The following is a 15,592-nucleotide window of genomic DNA, read 5'->3' as shown; positions in this document are numbered from 1 at the left end:
TGGTTCTGTTGTGCTGTCGTTGGTATAACCTGTTTTCCAGGATCGCAAAACCCAGAGCTGATGATTATTTCAAATCCATCAATGTCAAGGCGGCGTACCAGACCAACGAGCCTTTTATTTTGGCAAATCAAGCAACGCAGATATTTTTCTTGGAAGACACATTTGCATGTAGCGATGACTGGAGAGTATTGCAAAGGTTTGAGCAGAGGAATTCGTTTAATGAAGTTGCACAACAAGATGATGCTTACACTGCTCCTGATGTACAAGATAACACAGATGTTCCTAATATCTTTGAGAACCATCACGTCAATGACGCCGGCGAAAAAATTGCCTGTTGTGCTGTGGACATACAAGAGTTGATCAAGAAGAAGCCAACGTTCGAGGACGTTGAGGACGAAGAAGAAGATGACACCGTGGGGAATTATGATTCAGACTGATACACATGGCGAAGATGTTGACGCTACTGCTGCGGATGATGATTACATTGCTTTTGTCGTATTTGCCTGTCAGAAGACGTTTTTTATCTACTATGTGAAATTGTGTTTGCTATGACAACTAAAACATGATGACATTGTTGTTTAGTTGTACTCATATTTGGCTGTGACACTTGAATTTGATGACATAGTTTGCTGTTGGACTGCAATTTGCTTGACGTCTTCGAATGAGAACAAAGTTGACCCGATACGGCCTCTGCTATTTATTTATTTATATGAGCAAAAGGGGATACCCCCTGATTTCCGTTAATAGAAATCATTAGATGTTCAAAACACTACGCCCAGCCTGCTACACAGGTTTCATTCATTACTAGTTTCAGCAAAGTGCTCATGTCGTAGCCACTGAATACATCACGAGTGCTACATACACTGCAAATAAAGAGACAATCATCCTACAGAGCACATCGATTTTGCTCATTATCTTCACAAGCTCTTTCAACTCCTCATTGCTGTCAAGGCTGTTCAGCAGCTGTTGCTTGGCCATGATCAGAGGAACTGCATCTTTAACCTTCTGCTCTGCATCTTCCTCTTCTGCCGTTCCTTCAGTTACTTGTCCAACACCCCAACCTGCTGGTATTGGGATTCCTCGGCTAACCAAATAATCAGCGTAGTTGCATTCCCCCACATGAGCAACTTCCCAGAAATACAAATCACACGAATCTTCCCTTTTCTGCATGAATCAAATTGGTAGATCATCAACCAAACAATTAAAAAAAATCAGCAACTGAAAGCAGCAGAACAACACTTAAACATATTATTACCCCATGATTCGAGCATTTGTAGAAGACTCGGCCAGGGTTGTGGATTGTGGTTGAGACACGACGGATGACTCTGCGTGATTTGCAGCAGTGGCACCACACCAACGGCAGCGGGTTGCGATGAGCAATCGGTTGCGGTGCGCGTGCCGACGAGGGTGTGATGAGACCCACAGGCGATGGTACGGGTTGCGACTTGGCGCATATCTGGTTGTTGCCTGCTGAAGAGCAGGTGGACGAGCAGCCAGCGGACATGGTTGCTGCGGCCAGAGCTTCTGATGCTAGGCAGAGTAAGTAGAGAAGAGGAGAAGCGAATGTTGGATATGTCAGTTTCATTACTTGCAGAGTAGCATAGCACCATATATATTCATAGTCTAGGTTTGGATTCGAACCAGCTACAGGAGCACGTCTTTCTTTTTTCTAAAACTCGGCAACGTCTCTTTACTGGTACACTAGCTTTTCTGTACGCCTTCCCAAGTCTTTGATTTTCTTTCCCTTTTTTTGCGAGGACCTGACAGCTGGGACCCACCGAAAGGGCCTCTGTATTTGGCGAAAACAACGTTCCCCCCCGCTGACATGTCGGACCCACCAGCTATATCTTCACACGCAAGGAAGTGCCTCCTTATTACGCACAAAAAAATGAATACCCCCTGCTAGCTGGGACCCACCATAGTGGGAGGATGACTTGTGGGCCAACAAAGTTGACGGGGACGGAGGGCTTTGTCAACTTAGTCAATATGAATGATTCTAGCTCTAGTGACCGTACGATGTCCATCCAACGGCCGTAGTGCTTCTTCAACCTCTGGTCTTCTTGCTCCAGCCGCCCAAAGCAGCACCGGGCGTGCCGCATACTCCTTCCTCCCGTGGCCGGCTGTGCTGCCGCAGAGGCCTCACCGCCCCCTACTATTCCCACCGCTGGCCCGGCCCTGCGGGGACGGCAGCCTCACACCGCAGCCGAACCAGTGAACCCTCGTACTCCTCTTCGCGCGGGCTTCCATTGCCGCGTCTTCCCCGGCTCCGCGTCGTCCCCTTCCTAGGCCTCGCCCTTGTCCACCGCCGTGGTGCTCTCCGCGCGGCGTGGTCAACGTGGTCAAGGAATGACTTCCATCGAAAGAGTACTGTACGTGGAGAGGCTGACAGCTGGGTCCACGGCCACAGCCCAGTTTTTTTGTGATTTGCCAAGTAAGTCACTTTGTCAGGCCTGTTGGGCTGCAAATCTTTCAAGACGAGGAGAGCTTTCATTCGGCTGGCCGAGAAAATGACACATCAGTAATGAGAAATGGGTTGTACATTTTTAAAACACATCAAACCGGCAATTAGTTTCAAATATCTTTTTTTTTCATTTCAAGATTTTAAATTACATTAATTTTTATGCGTGGAGAATTTGTTGGATTTTATACTGATATACATTTATTTTTAAAATCAGTTTGAATGTGAGTCGAAATTTCGGAATTAGAAATAGTTCGGACCGCACCGAAATATGCAAAATTTCGTATAATTTTTTTAACCGTGGCCACAATTTGGGCTGTAATGCTAACAAAAAGAATATGGGCTCCAAAAAAACCTTAAGAATTAGCAAATGGGCTGAAAATTATTAGAAATAATGGCAGATGGGTTGTATGCTATTTTCCACAGATTTGAGGCTTTCCTAAAAAAAGGTTGACGCACAAGCAGTGACTGTTGGGTGTCCATCCAACGGCCATCGTGCTTCTTCAATCTCCGCTCTTCCTGCTCGAGCCGCTCAAACAGGCGCCGGCGGGATTGCCTGCTCCCTCCTCCCCGCGGCCGGCTCTGCTGTCGCGCAGGCCTCACCGCCCAACCGTACTCCCATCGCTGGCCTAGCCATCCCTCTACTCACCCACACCTGCTGTTATTCTCCGGTGACGGCAGACGAACCAGTAAACCCTCGTACAGTTGTACTCCCCTCCGCGTGGGAAACAACTGCCGAGTCTTCCCTGCCTCCGTGTCGTTCCCTTCCTAGGCCTCGCCGTCGTCCACCGCCCTGGTGCTCTCGGCGCGGCCTGGTCAACGTGGTCAACGACCGACATGCATCTGAAGTGGACTGTACATGGAGAGGCCGACAGCTGGGTCCATGGCCGCACGCAAGGAAATGCCTCCTTATTACGCGCAAAATAATGATTCCTCCACCTGACATCAGGGACCCACCGAAAGGGCCTCTGTATTTCGCGAAGAAAACGTTACCGTCGCTGACAGCTCGGACCCACCAGCTATATCTTCGCACGCAAGAAAGTGCCTCCTTATTATGCACAAAAAAATGAATACTCCCCTTGTTAGATAGGACCCAGTATAGTGGCAGGCTGACTTGTGGGCCCACTAAGTTGACGAAGACGGAGGGCTTTGTCAACTTAGTCAATAATGCATGATTCTAGCTCCAGTGACCGTACGATGTCCATCCAACGGTCGTAGTGCTTCTTCAACCTCTGGTCTTCTTTCTCCAGCCGCCCAAACCAGCGCCGGTCGTGCCTCGTGCTCCTGCCTCCCGTGGCCAGCTGCGATGCGGCAGAGGCCTCACCGCCCCCTACTGCTCCCACCACTGGCCAGGCTATCCCTCTACTCACCCACACCCCCTGTTACTCTGCGGCGACGGCAGCATCACACCGCAGCGAACCAGTGCCCTCGTACTCCTCTACGCGTGGGCATCCACTGCCGCATCTTCCCCGGCTTCGCTTCGTCCCCTTCCTAGGCCTCGCTGTCGTCCACCGCCCTGGTGCACTTAGTGCGGCATGGTGAACATGGTCAACGAACGGCTTCCATCGGACATGGACTGTACGTGGAGAGGCTGACAGCTGGGTCCACGGCCGCAACAAGGAAGTGCCTCCTTATTACGTGCAAAATAATTATTCCTCCACCTGACAGCAGGGACCCGCCAGACATGCCACCAGTATTTTGCGAAAAAAATCATTTCCCCCTGACTGCTGGGACCCATCGGACGAGCCACCGTATTTCGTGAAAAAATCGTTCCCCCCGCTGTCAGCTCGGACCCACCGGAAGTGCCTCCTTATTACGCACAAAAAATGACTACTCCCCCGGCTAGCTGGGACCAACCTTGGTGGGAGCTGACTTGTGGGCCTACTAAGTTGACGGGGACGAAGGGCTTTATCAAGTTAGTCAATATGAACGATTCTAGCTCCATTGACCGTACGATGTCCATCCAACGGCCCTAGTGCTTCTTCAACCTCTGGTCTTCTTGCTCCAGCCGCCCAAAGCAGCACCGGTCGTGCCGCATGCTCCTACCTCCCGTGGTCGGCTGTGCTGCCAGGGAGGCCTCACCGCCCCCTACTATTCCCACCGCTGGCCAGGACCTGCGGCGACGGTAGCCTCACACCACAGCCGAACCAGTGAACCCTCGTACTCCTCTCCGCGCGCGCGGGGGCTTCCACTGCCGCATCTTCCCTGGCTCCCTGTCGTCCCCTTCCTAGGCCTCACTGTCGTCCACCGCCCTGGTGCTCTCGGTGCGGCGTGGTCAATGTGGTCAAGGAACGACTTCCATCGGACGTGGACTGTACGTGGAGAGGCTGACAGCTGGGTCCACGGCGGCAGCAAGGAAGTGCCTCCTTATTATGCGGAAAATAATGATTCCTCCACCTGACAGCAGGGACCCACCGGACGGGCCACCGTATTTCGCGAAAAAACGTTTCCCCCCTGACTGCTGGGACCCACCAGCTACACCTTCGCACGCAAGGAAGTGCCTGACAATCAGGACCCACCTGGTCGAAGCGTACGTAGCGTTGTCATTCTGGTCGCGAACGTGTACGTACATATATACTGGTGGATGTAGAGGCGTGCACGTGTCGTAGTAGAGGCGCACACGTAGCATGTACACGTACGTACATCGGCCAAGGTGCAAGAGAGAAAATACGGCCACGTATGTGTACATATGGGCGGGGTCTCGAACGCCTACTCGCGCATACGTACGGCGAGGGCTCGTGTACATGGCTGGGTCGGAACGGAGAAACAGCGTCGTCGTCGTGTTCATGGGGAGGCAACGGAATGCGTCGTGTTCATCGAGAGGCAACGCGGCTGGGTCGGAACGGAATGTATGGTCGTGTTCATCGGGAGGGCTTGGACGGAAGAGGTGATGGAAACGAGGCCTGGCGTACCGCACAACGGAGGAAACGGACCTCCTACGGTCGAAACAGGGGTCCTGTTGATCAGGAGGGGTGTGGCGTACCGCACAACGGAGGAAATGGACCTCCTACGGTCGAAACGGGGGTCCTGTTGATCGGGAGGGTTGTGGCGTACCGCAAAACGGAGGAAACGGACCTCCTACGGTTGAAACGGGGGTCCTGTTGATCGGGAGGGTGTGGCATACCGCAAAATGGAGGAAACGGACCTCCTACGGTCGAAACGGTGGTCCTGTTGATCGGGAGGGGTGTGGCATACCGCAAAACGGAGGAAACAGACTTGTGTTGGAGCGCTACGGTAGAAACGGGGGTCCTATTCATCGGGAGGGGTGTGGCGTACCGCAAAACAGGACTCCACGGGATACTGTTCATCTCCACCGTCGACCCCCTCCAGCCTCCACGATCTACTGTTCGTCCACCGTCGACCTCCTCCAGCCTCCACAGGCTCCTGTTCATCCAGCCTCCACCGCGCGCTACTCCACCGGCTACTGTTCAACCACCCCTCCATCATCTACTATTCATCCAGGCCTCCACACCATGGGGTCCTGTTCAAGCACCCCTCCACGGGCACCCCTCCACCGTCTACTGTTCATCCTGCCCTCCACACCACCAGGTCCTGTTCATCCACCCCTCCACGGGTACCCCTCCACCGTCTACTGTTCATCCAGGCCTCCACCACACCACAGGGTCCTGTTCATCCAAAAGCAACACCACCGCTCACTGTTCATCCAACCCCCCCCCCCCCCCACCCCACCCCACCCCCCCCCCCCCCGCAACGCTCACTGTTCATCCCATCGATCGGCTTCAGTTAGCAGTAGTAGCCAAGGAATCGCTCGATCGGGTTCAGTTAACAGCCATCAATCGTCGCTCGGGTTCAGTAATGCGTAGCCTGCAGTGCAATCGCTCGGGCTCAGTAAGAGCCCAACGCCTCGCTCGGGTTCAGTTAGAGGCAACGCCTCGCACACACGCGCGTATGTGTACGAGAAAAACGCGCATCGCTCAGCCCCCGACCTCCCACCATAACCGGGAACTCCCCGAAATTTTCCTCCCCCTCGCTTCTACCACGGGTTTTTCGTCATGTACGGCACAAAGAATGTCATGCAGCTACGTCTCCGGCCCGCCCAGGACGAAAAGCCCATTTTCTGTCATGATTTTTTGTCATAGAAGTAGGAGCCCACCACATCTATGATGATACCGGGTTTTGTCACAATTATCGTCATAGAAGTGTCATATGTATGACAGAAAAAATCTTCGTTCGGCCCAAAATGTCACGGATGTGTCTTTTTTTTGAAGTGTTTGCCGTCCGCTGGTAGATGGCAAAGACCTTTGCATCTTTGTCGTCTGCCAGCAGATGGCAAAGCAACCATATAGGCCAACCCAGTGCCCCCATGTTGCATAGGTAGCTGCCACGTGGTAGCTTTGCCGTCTGCTGGCTGATGGCAAAGCTCTTTGCCGTCTGCCAGCAGACGGCAAAGTGCCTGTATAGCCCCTATTTTTTTGTTTTTCTTAAATTCAATCAATTTCACAGATATATATATATACACACGCACACACACATTTGAATATATATATACACATTTGAAGATATATATACACAAGCATACCAACACATATCCAACAACACATCTAACACATCCAACAACAAGTTTGCAAAAACACATATCCAACAATATATCCAACACATATGCAACAACAAGTTTCGAAGAACATAAAAGAAGCACAAGGGTAAGAGTAGACTCCCTGAACGCAAGCTCCTTATCTAAAGCAAATCTACAAATTAGGAAAGATGAAAGTTAGAAGAAGAAGAAGACTAGCTAGAAGAAAAAGAAGAAGAAGAATTTATCTTCTCTTTCTTAGTCTCCTCTACTCTTCTTTATCTTCTTCTTCTTCCTCTAACTAAGGGAGGAAAAAATGCCATTTTTAGCTAAGCTAGGTAAAAATGCTAAGTGTGTAGGTCATTTTAGAGCTAAGCTAGGTAAATAGGTAATTTGGAGCTAACCTAGGTAAAATGGATCATATTGGAGCTAACCTAGGTAAACTTGGTCATTTTTTAGTTAACTAAGCATATTATGCCATTTTTGACATAAGTAAGCTAATTATAGGTCTTTATTGATCATTTTGGAGCTAATTAGGCTTATTATATCATTTTCGAGGAAAATAAGCTAACTATATGACATATATGATGTTACCAAGATTGTTATGCCATTTCAAACCTAAGTAAGCTAATTATGGCATTTTTTACATATGTAAGCTAAGTGTGTGTCATTATTGAGCAAACCTAGCTAACTAAGCATATTAGAGATAACTTAGCATATTAGAGCTAACTTAGGTCATTTCAGAGGAAACAAAGCTAAGTATAGATCGTTTTGGAGCTAAGTAAGCTAATTATGTCATTTTGGAGGAAGATTAGCTAAGTCTAGGTCATTATCGTAAGCTTTTTGGAGGAAATAAAGCTAAGCCTAGGTCTTTATGCATTTGGTAAGCAAAACACTAGAGAAAACTTACCGTCATCACGGAGGTGAAGGACCGGTCGGGTTTGCGCCAGTGCTAGGTGGAGAAGAACCGGTCGGGGTCGGGGTTGCGCCAATGCGAGACGGAGAAGGATTGGTTGATGCTTGTCGGGAGGCATGCTGCACCAAAGATCATTTGCAATGTCTCTTTAGCATGATGCAATTGAAATGTGAAAACTAGTGACTAATGACCATTCAAATGAAACTCACCGTGTCCACTATAGCAATCTGGGGCATCAGCGGAGGTGTCTGACCGTTTTTCTCGCACACAAACTGCACATTTTGTTTTCACGAGTCAGTCATATTAGTTAGTAATGAAACGAACATTACGTGCATGATTTGGCTAATATGCAGGAGAAACTTACCACGAGGAGCTCATATAGGGCCCGGTGGGACGTGTCGTTCCGGTTCCTCTCCACTTCCAACAGACTAGTCGTCCTCTCCTCCAGCTCGATCTCCCTCTTCTTGGCTAGCTTGTTTGCCTCCGCCAGAAGCTCCTGGGCCCTAGCCTCGATGGCGAGCTCGACTGGCCGTGGTCGAGGCGGTACCTCAGGAAGAGACCTCGCGTGGCGCTTCTTGATCTCTGGGAGACTTCTAGGACAATGTATCAGTCCATCCCCAATGGCTACCGAGCCATGTTTCCTCCCATCACCAGATAGCATCATGAGCTCTGGATCAAAAGGCCTCTGGCTCGGGTTCAAGTCGTCCCCTTTCGTCGCCTTCCCAAAGTCTCTGTACCTTACGAGCTTGTTGTGGGAGGAGATGTTGGTGAAGCTCTCTGGATGATCGAGGTCATCCTCAGAGAATGCCTTGGCCTTGTTGAACGGGGCAGTATGGGCCATGGCATAGAGGTCGTACAACGGTGGCACGTCCTTCTTATTGTGTTTCGCCTAAATGAGAGGAACAACATATTAGTTAAGGGATGAAGTTAGCATGAAGAATGAAATTGCATGAATCATTAAGGGCTGAAACCACATACCCAGTGATCCCCGTACTCAAACAGGTTAGAGCTCACTTGATGGTGTGGCACACCTCGCATTTGGGCATGCTTATCCCTGGCGTTGTTGTATTCGACTAGCCATTGGGGAGACCACCATCCACCAACGCCTCCCAATAGTCCATCATATCCGCACACCATCTCGGGGGCACCTAAGTTTGGAAAAGAGAAATTACATTGCTACGCCTACGAATGAAATCAAGGAAACTAAGTACAAGGCCTTAAGAATAGGTAATTACCTTCATGTACTTTTCCTTACTCAGATATTTGCGGCAGCACTTCTTCTTGGCCCTCCTAATGTTAGTTGAGGCATAGTAGTCTCGAACAGCCTGCACCCTAGCCTCGTGTCATAAGTTCTGAAGTAGGCGCGTGCACTCGGCTTCGAGAACACTAGCCGCCTCCGCCTCGTCTTCCTCAGAACACCTGTAGAAGTTCTGCAATCTAACAAGATAACACTCATTAGTACAATCACTAGGTAATGTTGATTTTTAATTATGTAAAGGAGAAATTACCCAAAACCGCCGCCTCACAATGTCGGCCACCATCTCGCACAAGACACAGTCGACCCTCTCCTCCGGCGGGGCCGGGGCAGCCACGTAAAGCTCCCAGCTTAGTGCTATTTGTGGAACCTGACCCTCACCGGGCAATGTGACCCACCCCAGGTAGTGGTGTCGGCAAAGCACGCCAAGGACCTGGTTGGGCCTGTGGACACCATCGGCGTGTATCCAACCCCTGCAGTATGACAAGACCAACACATTAGATGTTAATTTGAAGAAACATGAAGGACAAAGGTTAAAAAAGAGTAAATGCACTAACTTCTCCCCGTTAGGATGAATCAAACACCTCTAATCGTGGGTCGCCGGCACGGCCGGGAGCTTCGTACCACCACGCTGGTAGACCTTCTTGCCCTGCTCAACCAGCTCGCCCTCGCTAAAACTATCGCCAGATCAGGTCTCCTCACCATCAGCATGGCCACTAGTCTCCGGAGTCACGTGGGACGAAGACTCTGGGACCGGAGTCTCGTGGGACGAAGACTCTAGGGCACGAGTCTCGTGGGACGAAGGCTCGGCGACCCGAGGCTCGTCGGCCCGAGGCTCATGGACCGGAGTCCGAGACGGGTCCAAGTCTGACGGGTGCACCTGAGACGGAGCACTCCGATGTTACAGAGAATTAGCTGGGGGTGGCGGCGAGGAAGGCGCAACAGCCTTCCTACCTCTTCCGCCGCCACGTCCACCTGTAGGTGCACCCCTCTTCGTCTTCCCCCGACCTCTCCCGGCCGAAGAAGAAGCGCCCGCTGGTGTCTGCATGCTGTCTACCAGCGCTCTCCGAAGGTGCTGGGGTGGAATAACAACACCCCTCCCATCACGCGCCGAGGAAGAAGGAGGCTCGGAGCGCTCTCGACCCGCGCCCACCATCTGTCAACACCTACAATGACAAAGAGTAAACATAATTAGTACAACAAAATCATAATAAAAACTTTGGTGGGTGAAAACAACACCTAAAAAATTAACTAACTAACTAAGTAATTAACCTAAAAATAACTAACTAACTAATTAAAGGATTTTTCTCAAGGCCAGAGATGGTCTTTAATAGGTTAAAATTATTTTAGTGTTTCAAAAATATTTGAGAAATTTTAGGGAAGCTCATTGGACATATATTGTCCGTATATAAGAGTTTCAACACACGGTCATGTTCAAAATATTGGTCAAATCCATCTAAAAACCCTTTTCTGATATTTCAAGCTTTTGGAATATTTACATAGGAAATGTTCTCTATAAATTCCAAGAAAATTCTAGCATGTAAAAAATGGCATTTTGACTGAACACTGTAGGGAAAACCCCCACAACCATTTATTGATTTAAAATAACAAAATTACAAGGATTACAAAGGCTACCAGGAGTAGCTCTGCAGGAAAAGAAAACAAAAAAATAAAAAAATAAAAAATAGATTTAAGGAGGGAGAAAGGAGACCCATCTAACCAGGTCTTCCTTGAACCTCACCTTGATTCTATGAGAAAGTAAAAGCATATCATTCACAAAAGCCCCTCTCCACCTATTAAAACTGGCCTTTCCTGTCTAAATTTTTTTCCATTTCTGATGATCCAGATATTCCAGCAAGCAGTGAAGACCACTTCAGCAAAGAAAGGGTGTGCAAATTTTCTCTTAGCATTGAGCACAATCTGGCCCATGTCATTCCCAGTTTCCCAATCAATCTGGAGAAAATTCCAAACCCTCTGACTAAAATTATAGTTGAAGAAAAGATGATCCCTATCTTCCCTGGTGTGAGTGGGACAAAGCACACAATTAAGTCCATCATCTATATGCCAATGCCTTCTTTCCACCATATCGTTTGTGGTGAGCCTGTCCATTATTAGCATCCAGGCAAAGACCTTGATCTTCATGGTGCAGCAGCTCCTCCAAATCCAAGTCAAGACAGGGTTAAAAGTATGATTAATGAACCTGGATGCATAAAACTGTTTGGGAGTGTAGGGTTTGTTAGAGCCATGCCAAGACCAAACATCCTTCAGATGAGAATTCCTCTCATGATTCAGCATAAGAGATTTTAGAACCAGAAGCTCATTGTGTGCCTGCTCTGAAAGTCGTAGATGAAACCAAGAGATCAGGTCATGGGCAGAAAAACCATCCTTGACTGAAACCAGAGCATCTTTGACATAAGAAAATAACCTGGGAAACCTGTGCTGCAAAGGCAAGACAGAGTTTCCAAGCTGCCATTTATCCGGCCAGAAAAGAGCAGTGTCACCCTCATTCACTTTAACCCATGTGACTTCTCTAAATTGATCCATGAGTTTAAGAATATCCTTCCACCAGAAAGATCCACATGGAGTGGTTCCTTGTGGGACAAGCTCATGGTAATATGAGTTCCAAATGAGGTGTACCCAAGGAATATCAGCCTTGTTGAGGAACTTATTGACATGCTTCAGTAAGAGGGCCACATTTTGAAAACCAAGGTCTAGGATGCCAAGCCCTCCTTTGTTTTTGGGTCTACAAATCAGATCCCAAGCAGCCAAAGAAGGAGCAGGTTAAAAATGCCATATTTGGCACCATGTTCCAGTCTATTGTCATTCAGATATCTTGGAAGATTAAGCCTCCCATAGGGAGGAACTAGACTTTTCTTATCATACCAACTCTTCAGTGAAGCCAAGCAAGCCTAAAGCACTTGTTAGGGCAGTCTAAACTACTAGTATTTGCATAGACAAGCTATAAAAGAGTTTAAAAAGTTCTAACTGATTGGACCAAGATATTAGCCATGTTATCTAATTAACTACAGGACATTTCTTTCTTATGATGATATACTCATTTTGGGTACTTCAGATACCGTCGAATGTTGTTCCGAGGAAAGAAATTAAAGTAAAGGGATTCTTTTTTTGTGTGAAGTCAAATTGAAATAAGAATGTTTTTTCTTTAGAAACATAAATATCATAGCATTGTCAGGTCCCAACAAGCAGGAGCTAGGTGCTTAAGATCACCCTACCACTAATTATTAGCCATTAGCTATGTTTGAGTGGAGTGAAATTCCTTGTTAGTGGGAAGCACCCTTTGGGTCCCTCCATTGTACTGCCTCACTTTTATGGGTTTAATTACCACCTCCCCTTTATGCAAAATTCTACCTTTCCTAGTTGCTACCTGTCCATGCCCATGGTCAAATAATTCTAGAAACCATTAGCCAACTAATTGACAAATGATGACTAAACCTGCCTTTTCTTTTTCTTTTCTGATTTTCATGAAACAAAAGAAAAGGGATGCATATGCATCCTAATCCTAATCATTTACGTGGTTGTTTTCTAGGAGTAGTAATTAGTAAAACTAAAACTAGATATGGTAATTATATACTTCTATTCTATGACTAGGAGAGCAACCCGATAACAATTGTATCCATCCTAGCACACGTTTTTAGGAGTTGTTACTCGACACAACACTCCAAGTAGCATGCAAGAAAATAGCCCGCAAAATAAAGCCTTCTCTGAACCGAACTGTCTATGTCATCCAGTACAACACGAATTGCAGAGGGTCTCGTTATTTTTAGTTTTTTCATCACTGGTTACCAGAACTAACCTAACTAACCTACAATCTAATTAACCTAACTAACCTAGAAACTAACCTAACTAACCTAGTCTAAAGATAACTAACCTAACTAACCTAGAACATCAAACTAACCTAACTAACAGTACTAACTAACCTAATTAGTAGCAGTATAAAAAAGAAACTAACAGTACTAACTAACCTAATTACTAGTAGTCGAAAAAAAGAAAAGAAAAACAGGGGGCTCACCGGAGTGCATCGGCGGGGCACGGGGGCGGCGGGGTGTTGATGACCCACAAGTATAGGGGATCTATCATAGTCCTTTCAATAAGTAAGAGTGTCGAACCCAACAAGGAGCAGAAGGAAATGACAAGCAGTTTTCAGTAAGGTATTCTCTGCAAGCACTGAAATTATCGGTAACAGATAGTTTTGTGATAAGGTAATTCGTAACGGGTAACAAGTAACAAAGTAAACAAGGTGCAGCAAGGTGGCCCAATCCTTTTTGTAGCAAAGGACAAGCCTGGACAAACTCTTATATAAAGGAAAGCGCTCCCGAGGACACATGGGAATTATTGTCAAGCTAGTTTTCATCATGCTCATATGATTCGCGTTTGTTACTTTGGTAATTTGATATGTGGGTGGACTGGTGCTTGGGTACTGCCCTTCCTTGGACAAGAATTCCACTTATGATTAACCCCCCTCGCAAGAATCCGCAACTACGAAAGAAGAATTAAGGTAAACCCTAACCATAGCATGAAACATATGGATCCAAATCAGCTCCTTACAAAGCAACGCATAAACTAGGGTTTAAGCTTCTGTCACTCTAGCAACCCATCATCTACTTATTACTTCCCAATGCCTTCCCCTAGGCCCAAACAATGGTGAAGTGTCATGTAGTCGACGCTCACATAACACCACTAGAGGAAAGACAATATACATCTCATCAAAATATCGAACGAATACCAAATTCACATGACTACTTATAGCAAGACTTCTCCCATGTCCTCAGGAACAAACGTAACTAGTCACGAATCATTATCATGTTCATAATCAGAGGGGTATTAATATGCATAAAGGATCTGAACATATAATCTTCCACCGAATAAACCAACTAGCATCAACTACAAGGAGTAATCAACACTACTAGCAACCCACAGGTACCTGATACGTCTCCAATGTATCTATAGTTTTTTATTATTCCATGCTATTATATTATCTATTTTGGATGTTTAATGGGCTTTTATTTACCTTTTAATATTATTTTTGGGACTAACCTACTAACCAAAGGCCCAATGCAAATTGCTATTTTTTTCCTATTTCAGTGTTTCGCAGAAAAGGAATATCAGATGGAATCCAAACGGAATGAAACCTTCGGGAGAGTTATTTTTGGAACAAACGTGATCCAGGAGACTTGGAGTGGATGTCAAGAAAGAAGCGAGGAGGCCACGAGGGAGGGAGGCGCGCCCCCCACCCTCGTGGGCGCCTCGCAGCTCCACCGACGTACTTCTTCATCCTATATATACCCATATACCCCAAAAACATACAGGAGCACCACGAAACCCTATTTCCACCGCCGCAACCTTCTGTACCCATGAGATCCCATCTTGGGGCCTTTTCCGGCGCTCTGCCGGTGGGGTAATCGATCGCGGAGGGCTTCTACATCAACACCATAGCCTCTTCGATGATGTGTGACTAGTTTACCATAGACCTTCGAGTCCATAGTTATTAACTAGATGGCTTCTTCTCTCTCTTTGGATCTCAATACAAAGTTCTCCTCGATTCTCTTAGAGATCTATTCGATGTAATTCTTTTTGCGGTGTGTTTGTCGAGATCCGATGAATTGTGGGTTTGTGATCAAGATTATCTATGAACAATATTTGATTCTTCTTTGAAATCTTTTATGCATGATTTAAATATCTTTGCAAGTCTCTTCAAATTATCAGTTTGGTTTGGCCTACTAGATTGATCGTTCTTGCAATGGGAGAAGTGCTTAGCTTTGGGTTCAATCTTGCGGTGTCCTTTCCCAGTGACAGTAGGGGCAGCAAGGCACGTATTGTATTGTTGCCATCGAGGATAAAAAGATGGGGTTTATATCATGTTCCTTGAGTTTATCCCTCTACATCATGTCATCTTGCCTAATGCGTTACTCTGTTCTTATGAACTTAATACTCTAGATGCATGCTGGATAGCGGTTGATGTGTGGAGTAATAGTAGTAGATGCAGAATCATTTCGGTCTACTTGTCGCGGACGTGATGCATATATACATGGTCATCCCTAGATATTCTCATAAGTATTCGCTTTTCTATCAATTGCTCGACAATAATTTGTTCACCCACCGTAGAATTTGCTATCTTGAGAGAAGCCACTAGTGAAACCTATGGCCCCGGGTCTATCTTCCATCATATTATTTCCATATCAATTTGCTATTTATATTACTGTTTATTTTGCAATCTTTATTTTCCAATCTATATCAGAAAAATACCAAAAATATTTATCTTATTATCTCTATCAGATCTCACTTTCGTAAGTGACCGTGAAGGGATTGACAACCCCTTTATCGCATTGGTTCTGAGGTTCTTGTTTGTTTGTGCAGGTACTAGGTGACTTGTGTGTTACCTCCTACTTGATTGATACCTTGGTTGTCAAAAAC

The sequence above is a fragment of the Triticum urartu genome, chromosome 7, assembly GCF_003073215.2.
Source record: "Triticum urartu cultivar G1812 chromosome 7, Tu2.1, whole genome shotgun sequence".
NCBI lineage: Eukaryota > Viridiplantae > Streptophyta > Magnoliopsida > Poales > Poaceae > Triticum > Triticum urartu.
This window is presented reverse-complemented; position numbering follows the sequence as displayed.